Source organism: Ursus maritimus, unplaced genomic scaffold (genome assembly GCF_017311325.1).
Source record: "Ursus maritimus isolate PB19 unplaced genomic scaffold, ASM1731132v1 scaffold_3, whole genome shotgun sequence".
Classification (NCBI taxonomy): Eukaryota; Metazoa; Chordata; class Mammalia; order Carnivora; family Ursidae; genus Ursus; species Ursus maritimus.
In genome coordinates this window covers 72,971,925-72,983,870 of record NW_024425563.1, presented here as the reverse complement: position 1 = coordinate 72,983,870, position 11,946 = coordinate 72,971,925, and the positions used below count along the sequence as shown (strand labels likewise).

Genomic DNA, 11,946 nt, shown 5'->3' with positions numbered 1-11,946 from the left:
TTTTTCCTTTTAGAAACTACGTGAGTGCTGTTGCAACTGCAAGCCGTATTACATAATCTCATATTAACCTCCCCAAACAGAAAAAAGTACGTAAGTACTCTTATAGACTTCACCAAATTTAGTGACCATTACTATTTTACAGCATTTTTTGTCCTCTCTATATATTCATACACACACATACATTTTTCTTATGAATCATTTGAAAATAAGTCACAGACATTTTGTCATTTCACCCTGAAATGATTCAGCTTGTGTCTCCTGTATAACCTAGGTACCATCCAAGATATTTTAACTTGATACAATAATATTATCTGATATTATTCCAATTGAAATTTCTCTTATCAGTCTGGAGTATCTTTTACAGATTTTGTAAAACCTAGCATCCATTCCAGAATCATGCATTACATTTGGTTCTCATGCTTCTAATTTAACAAAAACATCTGTATTTGCTATTTTTCCTCCAGAGGATTTCAAGCTTGATGAAAGCAGAAGCCCCCTGTGACTTATCTTTCTTTGATCCTCCAAGGAGGCTGACTGATAGAGGATAAAAGGCAATGTGGTGTAAAGAGTCTAGACTTAGGCTCATGTGCGTGAATCCTAGCTCTACCATTTCATTCTGTGACCTTAAATATTCTCTTTAAATTTTCTGAGCCTCACTCTTCTTCTTTCTAAAAAAATAGCCATATTACCTACATTAAAGCGATTGTTGTAGAGAGGAAATGATAGAACAAATGTAAAATACCTGGCATGAGGATGGTACTCCGTAACTATTTCCTCTTTCCATCCTTCCCTCAATTTGTACTGATAGTGAGTTTTTGCTATTTTTTTTTCAATATGCAGAGCGAGATTGAGAGGAAGAAAAAAACCCAGAAATGTTCTGTCTGCTGGTCTTGAAAACCTTTTTGTCTTGTATCATCTCCAAAGTGATAAGAACAGATTTTTATAGTATTTCAAGTATGTCAAGATTCATTTTAAATTTGAAGGGTACACACAGTAAGGTTGTATTTTTAAAGTGTGGCCCCTGGAAATCAGAAAGAATAGAGTTTAGAAAAGGCAACTTATGTTTAAATAAATGGTTCCTGCACTTGAATGTGACATGGCAAAATTCCAGAAAAAGCTGGCAGAGAGTCTCAGCTACAACAAATTGCCCTCCCATCCTTCCAGACTCTTCTGAGATTCTGAGCATCAAAAGACATGGTGATGACCACATTTCTTGGCATTTGCTAGAAGCAAGGTTCTCTTCTCTCTCCACAGCTTTGTCAAACTGGACCATAGTTTTAGAACTATGGAAATAACACCAAAATGCTGCAGAAACTGCAGGGACTCTGGTTTCCCTTTCTTTTGATTCCATCATCTGAAGTCTTTTTCTACCTCCTGGGCTTCTGGGACTCTTCCTTGAGGAGGAGGAGTGTGGAACAGGACTGGGGACTTTACAGTGGGAGATATATGGACAGGTCTTGTTCGCTTGGTTATGAGTTTCAGAATTATCGTAGGAATGCTATGTCTTTCTTTTGATGACTCAGGGTAACAAAGTCGGTATCAGTGGTTTCTCTCTGCTGTCGTTTTCATTAATCCAAGCTACTGAACTGACACCTTTTTTTCCACCTAAAGGCATATCTTGGCAATACTTTTTAAATAAATCTATGGGGTCAGTTTGATTTCTTATCATTTGCCCTGTATTCTCATAGTTCACAGGATAAATTTAGCTCTCTGACTTACTGGTGTCTTTTTGTAAAATTAGTTATCGAATCTAAGTCTGAGAGAACCTTCCCCTAAACTGTTTTCTTGACTGTGATTAAATAATCATTCCTGTCTTTGTTATTTGATCTGCTAGGAGGCCATCCTGAAAATAGTACACCTTCTGCTTCAGGGACCACCGGATCCTTTACCCAGTCTCAACTTTGTAACCCTGTTGGGTTTATTTTAAGCGGGGGGCACATCACTATCATAGGGATTTTAAAGAAGCTGCTAAGGAAAGAATGCTCTCTCTCCTTCTCTCTCTTCACCTCCTTTTCTCCCTCCCTCCCTCCTTCCCTTCTAATCTTTCCCTCTTTCTTTTTTGGTATGGCTTTAAGCACAAATAGAACTTCACACCTGAACGTTTGTATTTGCTCTCAGATTTACCCCTGCGAAAATGCTAAAGGTCTTCAACTGTTTACCGGGACTTCCTATGCCTGTGCAGGTAAACCATGCCTGCAAGAAACTAGTTTGAAACAGTCACTCTTAGTAGAAAACATCACTAACAGTTAAGACCTAGGAAAAGAGAGACTGATAAAAGAGATCCTTGTGGTTGGGGCACCTTGGAGTCAGGCACTCAGTGATTCTGACTTCTCATTGGAGCCCTTCAGTGAGCTTGGCCCGGCTGTGGGTTGGCCAAGTCCCCGGGGTTGTGGTTGGAGTTAGAATCACATACTGATTAGAGGCAAACACAGAGCATAACTAGCTGTATTTGGAGACAAAAGCTGAGTTAGATATTGAAAAATGGTTGAAAAATGTTGCTTTTCTCTTTTTTAAATTTCAAAACTTTAAACCTCTATTAAGCTAAACACCAGGCTAAAATGGAACAGGCCTATAAAAGTGAAAAAAGGCCAGTATGAGAGAAATGGTGCAATTAGCAAACCAAATAACACAATTTAGAATGAAAGAAATTCGTTGAAGCCCTGTTTGGGAAACAAAAAGCTATATTACAATTTGTACTTTCTGAAGACTTTCTCGAAAAGTGTTTTGCTTGAGGAATTTACTTGAAAGATTTTATAGCTTTTCATAGTCCTCTTACCATGAGAATTTATTTTAATGAAAGCCAGAATCACAATATATCTGTAGTCTCTTTCACATACACATACAATGAAATCAGAAAATGCAGCGCTGTTTCTCTTGCTGGCTCTGCGGTGGTCCCTCCCGGTCAGCATGGTGCCAGCGCCTAGGTCCCCGGTTTCTGGGCTGCTCCCTTTGTTTGGCCACAGCGGGAAATATGTTGAGTGGTGCCCACACCGAGGAGGGCTCAGCTCTCGGGAGGAAGCCTTCACCCACTTCATCATGCTTCTCGGACTGGGACTGAGTATGATGAACGCTTCCCTGAAGAGCACAAGACATCGAAGTTCACCAGCTTACCTCCATTTTCACATCAGGTCCAGCCCCATTGCTGGGGAGGTGGTAACCACATTCTATTCCTAACCCTCATGTGAATCCACTTCCCCTTGGCGAGGAAGGTGAATAAAGAGAACCTGGGACTGCCGCCCAGGTACGGGGACCACAGCACTGGTGCGCATGGATCAGAAAAGCGGAGGGGACTTTAAGCTCACCTGTTTTACTTGTATCGAATGATGGCCAGTATACTGATCTTCCATCCCTTTGCTTGTGGCAGAAGAATGGCATCAATAAAGTAAACTAACTACCTGTCACAGGAGAGGAAACCCCAAGAAACAAAGAAAAAACCCTCCAGAGAGCCAGGCAGTGGGAGACTAGCTCTCTTTCCAGTTTGTGTGACTTGCCTATTTTTAAGCTTTCCTGGGCCCTATATCTCCATCCGCAAAATGAGAGGGATTTTTTGTAACCTACATTGAGGCTGTGAGCAAATCATATGATGAATATTATTTGTCCCTCAGGATCCAACTTTTTTCCCCTTCCCTTACTAATCCCCAAAGGTAACCACTAAGCTGACTTCCAACATCATAAATTAGTTTTTGCCAGTGTTTGAATTTATATAAATAGCATCGTACATTAGATACTTCTTTGGTTTGGCTGCTTTTGTTCAACTGGATGTCTATGAGATTCACTCATTTTCTTTTGTGTAGCAGTTTGCTTATTTTTACTCCTATATTATATTCTACTGTATGAACATACCACAATTTTTATCTATTCCACTGTTGATGAATATTTGGGTTGTTTCCTTTTGGGGGCTATAATGAATGAATTCTTCAATGAAAGTCCTCGATTGTGTATTTTGGTGATATATGTATACGTGCCATGGAATTACTAGTTGTAGGTTATATGAACACTCAACTCTAGAAGATGTTACCAACAGTTTTCTAGAGTTGTATTAATTTCAGCATATAATATGTTAAAGTTACACTTATTCCTTAGCCTTGCCAATTCTTGGTACTGGGGGTCTCTTCAATTTTAGCCATTCGGGTGGACGTGTCCTAGTATCTCACTGAATCTTCAGTATACAACTCAAAGAATTTTTACACACACATTTGCACACACATAATCACTTGCCAGATCAAGACATCATTGGCAAGACTCAAGAAGGCTCTCTCATATCCATTCTCAGGGAATATACTCCACCCAAGAAACAACCACTATCTGACTTCCACCGTAGACTACTTCTGCCTGTTCCTGAATTTAATATAAATGGAATCAGACAATTTCTAGTCACTGGCCTCTCAATTCATTTGCTCATTTTTATGCCTGTAATATTAATCAGTATTATTATACACAGCAATCACTTTTCCTTTTATGTTGCAGTGTAATACTCCTTTTAATGAATATGTTTTAATTTTGCTTCTCTGTTCTCTTGCTGATGAACATTTGCATTGTTCTATTTTTTGGCCATTAGGAATAAAGCAGCTGTAAATACTCCTGTGTCTTCGGTGAATGTAAGTACTCATTTCTCATTGGTGTTTACCTAGGAATAAGATTGCTAGGTCATAGAATAGGTTTAGCTTTAATAAATATTGCTAAATAGTTTCCCGAATGGGTTTCTCCAATTTAAACTCTTATCAGCAATGTAAGATAAGTCCAGATTCTTGCCACCATTGTATACTTTAGGTTTGTTAAATTTTAGTCATTCTGGAGGGTGTATAGTGGTACGTCATTGCTGTTTTTAAATTGAATTTCTCTGATGAGTAATTATATTGAATATTTTTTCTTATGTTTATTGACTATATCAATACCTTCCTTGGTGAAGTGTCTCTGAAGTCCCTCTCTTGTTTTTTTTAATTATTGACTTATATGAGTTCTTTATCTATTGTAGATGGGAGTTCTTTACTGTATCTCTGTATTGTCTTTTCCTATTTGCCTTTCACTCATAATATGGTGCTCTTGTTGAAAATTCTCATAGTATTGAAAAAATATATTCTTTTAGTTGCCAATTTTTATATACTAGGAGATTTTATATGAAAATATGGATTTCAGATTTCTTTTAAAATACTACAAGGATTCTGCAACATCCTGCTTGAGATGTCATATACCTAAGGCTCTATAGGAGCTGCCCACATGAGATGCCCACCATGGTCCCTATTGTTTTCTACACCAACACAATTCACAGTTTCACATTACCAGCCTGGTCCTATAGGCATCCAATATGGGATCATGCTCTAAGATATTTTCCATTTTTAAAGCCCGAGTTCTGCTAACCAGACCTCTTTTGGCTTGATAGACTTAAACAGTGTGAGGGATAACAAATGTCTTTTGGGGGTCATTCCTTAACAACACCAAATCTCTGGCCACCAAATAATAAATACTTTAGTGCAATTGGGTACATAGGTTCTATCATAGTTTTTCAAGAATCAGAATACAATGCATGCAATTTGGGAGAAGTGGAGTTCAAACAGTGTTTAATAATAGTGGCATTATTTTAGTTTAAGTAGAAAAATTAGTGGAATTTGACCAAATGTGTCTTAGACCTAAAAAAACAAAAATATTGCAACCACATTTCAGAATTTCTTGTGTGTGTGTGTGTGTGTGTGTGCATATGTACACACACAATATACTCCTATGGAAATAACTGTGGTAATTAATAGGTTAAAATAGAAAACACTTATTCATTTACTTCCTACATTAAGAGCTTCTCTATTCACAAGGTATTGCTCTAAGTGTTAGAACCACAGAGTGGACAAAATAGAGGAGTTGCCTGTTTTTATAGTTGTCATTCAAGAATGAGAAATAATCAGTACCTGGATACACAATAAAATATTAAAATATATAAAAGCTTAACATGTTAAAAATAGGTTCTTACAGTAATCAAAATGGTGTAGTATTGGTGAAAGGATAGACAAATAGTTCAGTGGAACAGACTAGAAATCCCAGAAATAGACCTATGCAAAAACAGCCAACAAATCTTTGAAAAAGGAGCACAAATAATTCAGTTCATTTTTTTTTTAAGATTTTATTTATTTATTTGACAGAGACAGAGACAGCCAGCGAGAGGGGGAACACAAGCAGGGGGAGTGGGAGAGGAAGAAGCAGGCTCCTAGCAGAGGAGCCCGATGTGGGGCTCGATCCCATAACGCCGGGATCACGCCCTGAGCTGAAGACAGACGCTTAACCGCTGTGCCACCCAGGCGCCCCAATTCAGTTCTTTTCAACAACTAGTGCTGGAACAACTGCAAAAAAGAAAAAAATGAATCTAGACAAAGACCTTACATCTTTCACAAAAATTAACTCAAAATGGATCATGGACCTAAATGTAAAGTCTAAAACCATAACACTCCTGGAAGATAACGTGGCAGAAAATGTAGGTGACTTCAGGTTTGGTGGTGACTTTTTAGGTACAACATTGAAAGCACAATCCATGAAAAAAAATAAATTGGACAATATTAAAATTAAAAATTTCTGGGGCACCTGAGTAGCTCAGCTGTTAAGCGTCTGCCTTTGGCTCAGGTCATGATCCCAGGGTCCTGGGATCAAGCCCTGCATCAGGCTCCCTGCTCAGCAGGAAGCCTGCTTTTCCTTCTGACACTCCCCCTGCTTATGTTCCCTCTCTTGCCGCTCTCTCTCTCTCAAATAAATAAATAAAATCTTTAAAAAAAAATTAAAAACTTCTGCTCTGCCAAAGACACTGGTAAGAAATGACAAGAAAAGCCACATATTGGGAGAAAACATTTGCAAGCGTTTGATAATGGAGTGGTATCCAAAGTATACAAAGAGCTCTTAAAACTTACCAAAAAGAAAATAAGCAACCCAATTAAAAAATGGGCAAATGATGTGAACAGACACCTAACCAAAGAAAATATGCAGATGGCAAAGAAGCATATGAAAAGACGTGTCATCATATGTCATTAGAGAATTACAAATTATCTCACCACTAAACACCTGCTAGAATGGCTAAAAATATGAAACACTTGACCACCCCAGATGCTGGTGAGGACATGGAGCACCAGAAACCCTCATCCAGTTTTGGCACCAATGCTAGATGGTGCAGCACTCTGGAAGATGGTTTGGCAGTTTCTTACAAAACTGAATATAAAATCCAGGGGGTTGCATTCCTTGGTATGTATCCAAAGCAGTTGAAAAGTTACGTCCACACAAAAACCTGCTCATGAGTGTTTATGGAAGCTTTATTCATAATTGCCCAAACTTGGAAGCAACCAAGATGTCCTTCAACAGGTGAGTGGATTAACAAACTGGGGCACATCCCTACAATGTGCGTGAGTTTCCTAAAGCTGCTATAGCAGAGCACAACAGGGGGTTGCTTCAACAACTAGAACCGTCATGCAGTTCTGAAGCTAGAGGTTTGAAATCAAGATGTTGGCCGAACTGGTTCCTTCTGAGCGCCGTGAGGGAGAATCTGTCCCATGTCTCTCTCCTTGCTGGCGGTCTGCTGGTGATCTTCTGCATCTTTGGCTTGTGGAAGCATCATTTCAGTATTTATGTGGCAATCTCCCTGTGCCTCTGTCTCTGTCCAAATTTTCCCTTTTTTAAAAAATAAAAATGCAGTCACATTGTACTATTGCCCACCGTAAAGAGCTCATGTTAACTTGATCATCTGCAAAGACCCTTTTTCCACATAAGGTCACATTCACAGGGCATCGGGACTTCAATATTTGGGGGCAAGAGGTACCATTCAACTCAGAATATAATAGAAAACTGTTAAAATATTCCATTATTTCAGCAATAAAAAGAAAGGAGATATTAAACCACTAAAAGACATGAAGGAAACTTAAAATGTATATTTCTAAATGAAAGAAGCCAATCAGAAAAAGCTATGTACCATATAATTCCAGTTAGATGACATTCTTGAAAAGGCAAAAACAGGGAGAGAGTAAAAAGATTGGTGGGTTTCCAGGGATTCAGGGGGATGGAGGGATGAATAAGTGGAACATAGGTGATTTTTTAGAACACTGAGACTATTCTGAATGACACTGTAATGGCAGATACATGTCATTATACATTTGTCAAAAACCCATAGAATATAGAACACAAAGAGTGATCCCTAATGTAAGCTATGGACTTTAGGTAGTAATACTGTATCAGTAATGGCTTGTCAATTCTAACACATGTACCACAACAAAAGCAAGATGTTAACAATAGGAAAAAATATGTGTACAGTGGGATGCTGAGAGATATATGGGAATGCTCTATACTTTTTGCTCAAACTTTCTGAAGCCTAAAACTTGTCTAAAAATTAAATTCTATTAACATACTTAAAAAAAAAAACATTTTCTATGGTAGAGAGATCCCAGATAGCTCCATTAGCTTGGGCAGTCAGGAAGGCCTCTCTGAGCACCCTAAGGAGCAGAGGGAGACCGGAAGGCAGTAGAAGAAAATAAGCAGAGACTGGAGTAAGCAGGGCTTTTTAAACACAGTATCATTTGGTTTTTATTCTGGGTATGATACAGTTTAACAGGTAAGTATTAGGATATGATCTGTGTTTCAAAAATATCACTCTGGGGGTGCCTGGGTGGCTTAGTCGCTTAAGCACTGACTCTTGATTTCTGCTCAGGTCGTGATCTTGGGTTGTAAGATCGAACCCCAAGTCAGCTCCATGCTGGGCATGGAGCCTCTTGAGATTCTCTCTCTCTTGTTCTCTCTCTAAAGTAAAGATAGATATAGATACAGATATATAGATATATATAGATCTATTTATCTATGTATCTATCTAGATATAGATATATCTATCTAGATATCTATATAGATATATCTATCTATATCTATATCTATATAGATATCACTCTGGCTGTTGAATGCAGAGAATATATTACACATGGAGGCAACACTGGAAGCAGGGAGGTTGGTTGGGAAAATACTGCAGTAGTCCAAGCAGGAGGTGATGATGTGATGATGGTTTGGACTAAGGTTGGGCAGCAGATGTGGAAATAAGGGGATAGACTGGGATGTGTTTGAGAAAGGTAATGGAAAAGAGGATTTCTCACTCTGTCAATCATCTGTGACAGAGCCACGAACCTGGAAATATGTGGAAATGTCAGATTGGTTACTTCTCTCCTTACAGGCTGAAATCCATGCCCTTTCCATTCACATCTCCTTCCATAGAGTGAAAACTCATCAGATCAAATATTACTTTAATATAAAGGGGCCTTCCAAAATTGTGCATGATGTTTGCTTTTCATAATGTTTGTTGTAATAGAATTTGACCTGTATCTAAGATTCATTTAATAGAGGCTTAAAGTGTTTTGCTTTCCTTTCACTTTCTCTGAAAATTTTTAATTACTGAAGTTAGAAAGAAAGTGTCTCGTTTAGCAAAGAGAGAAGTTAGTATACAACTGAGCAACTTTGTATCTATAGCAACTCTGCAAATAAGAACACTTATGTTTCTGTTAGTTAGATTGGGTACATCACATCTGAAATATAGGCCAGCAGTGATGGGGAGTTGTTGACTATGATGAAATCACACAGGTAGATATCAGTCACAACTTGGCAAGGAGAAGAAAGGAGTTGTTTTTGTTATTGTTGTGTTTTTGAAAAACTATTCTTAGAATTGGCTGAGAGTAACAAATGTTTCCATTTTTGCCTCGATATTTTAAGACAGATGACAAAGAATTAGAAAACAAAGGACCACCATAACTCACTTAAAATATAGCAAATTAACAGAAGAATTGGCATCATTTTAAAGAAGAAAGACTGCAAAAATGAAATAATTTTAAAGAAACTTAGAAAAATTACTACAGTCTTTGAAACATTACCATAAAAAGGGATTACTTTGTTTCCTGTAGGGAAACTCAAATGCACATAGGATATAGTCAAATGAAGAAGAACGTCATACTTTGAATAAACGTAATACTTTGAATAAGAAAATAATACAATAGAATGGTATATGTGAGTTGTATACTTTTTGATTACTTGTCAGCTCTTTCATTTCAGAAGAGCATACCTGATTCTTAATAATTAAGCATTATTAGGAATTACACTTGCCTAATGAAGGGATAGTATCCTTGGAGCTATGAGTAACAGCATGTGATGTCTTTGATTTTTCTAGTCCATTCAAGGGTTCTTACACTTAGGACCTCAATGCTTACATTTATGAAAAGTGAAACAGTCTAGACTGAGCTGCACTATCTCCTTTTAAAAATTCTACTTGGCAAAGCTTTTTCCTGATTTTGAGATTTCACTGCTTGCAAATACCTTGTTTTCTTTGTATAGAATGTATCTAATGTCTATACATGGGTAATGTTACTTACTCTCAGCTTCAGGTAACATTTCACAGTTCTAAGTTCAATAAACATGACATTGTTAACCACATCAGTCTTAATAGAAAGGAAAACATGGATGTGTTGTATCTATTGTCACTGCTCTGTATTTTTTTTTTATTTCAGAAGTTCTTACCAACAACATAATTAAAAAATAAACAATCCTACAATCCTACAAGATTTACATTGCACCATGTTAGTTTCAGTAATTTTCAGTTCAAAGTTTGCAAGGAATTGGCATTTTACCTTGTATAAAGACTTCTAAAAAGACTATCTGAAACCTTAAAGTGAGAAATACATCTATGTTTTTGATAAAATATTAAGGCTATAAACTATTGTAATCATGTAAACAAAAAGCCAGGTCTTTATTGGGTAGTTAAAAAAATTATATGTATTGGATTTTTTTTTTTTTTTTTTTTTTTTTTTTTGCTTAAGAGTTTATGAGTTGCCTGAATAGGAAGAACTAAATTACCTGTTTTCTTTGACCTGTTTCTGTCATTTGTGAAAGGTCCTCAGGGTCAACCAGGATGCCAGTGGAGCATTGCGGGCGACAGCAGAGGAGAAAACTGGGGAGGGGCCAGGGAGCACCAGCTTTAACCTTGCATTAAGTCCAGTGCTAAGGCAAGAGGGGAAGGAGACCACCCTTCCTCTTCTCCCCAGCACAAACCTCGCCCGGTGGGACGAGAGGGGTTGCAGAACCGCTAGGTCAGTGCAGGTTGGAGAGCGCACACTGTCTCCTGGCTCCGGAAAGGCTTCCTTCTCTTTTCAGAACACTTTTCTGCACAGGTCATTTATTCTCAGCGCAGCTCGCTCCCTGATGGCTTTATTTACAGTAAATGATCTAACGTCGGTTAAGAAGCATCGTTGAGGGGTGATTGTTGAGCGTTGTGGATACACAAACGTCCTATACAAACCCCAAAATATCTGCCTCTTTAAAGGCACCAAAAGACTTGTGACTGTTTCTACCTCTGGAGACACACACACATGTATGCACGTTTCGTTTCTATTCCTTATGTAAGTTTTCTATCTAAAACTTCTCTCCTCCTGCATCCATTACCTATCACAGCGCATCTAATCCTTCTGCCTTATTTGGGGCTGCACAGCTCCTCGGTACAGCCGGCTGGGGAGCTGTTGCTTCTGCGAACGCCGCCGGCAGCCGGAGTGCTGAAAAATGCTGAGGGCGGGCAGGCAGCGAAAGAGTGAAGAAAACGCTCTCCTCCTGCTCCGCTCCTCCGCCGCCGCCCTCCCCAGTCGCCCCGGGCCCCCGCCCCCAAACCCGGCTCAAAGTTGGCCCGGAGACGGGGCAAAGGGACCAGGGAGCCGGGGCGGCGGATGGCAGGATGCCGGCGCGGCGCGTCCCGCAGCCGCCAGAGCCTCCGGCCGCCGCCGCGGCAGCTGTCACCTCCTCGCGCGGCCGCCCGGCGCGCCCCTTGCCTCCAGCCGACGGCCCAGAGCGGGGGGGCTAGCCGCTCCCGCTCACAGGTCGCCGCGTCCCCAACTCCTGGTCCTCACCCCAGCCCGCGCGCCGCCGCCTGCGCCCCCGCCCCCTCCCCTGCAGCGGGGGCAGCGGTTTGGCGCT

At 39.5% G+C, this 11,946-nt stretch overlaps 1 long non-coding RNA gene across 1 annotated transcript; it reads right to left on the bottom strand.

Moving 5' to 3' along the window:
* Positions 1–7,259: 7,259 nt before the first annotated feature.
* LOC121105852 lies at positions 7,260–11,581 on the bottom strand. Its single transcript, XR_005838608.1, has 2 exons — positions 10,840–11,581; positions 7,260–7,635 (listed from the first exon to the last, which is right to left on the bottom strand). It is a non-coding gene; the product is annotated as an uncharacterized LOC121105852 (long non-coding RNA).
* Positions 11,582–11,946: the final 365 nt, after the last annotated feature.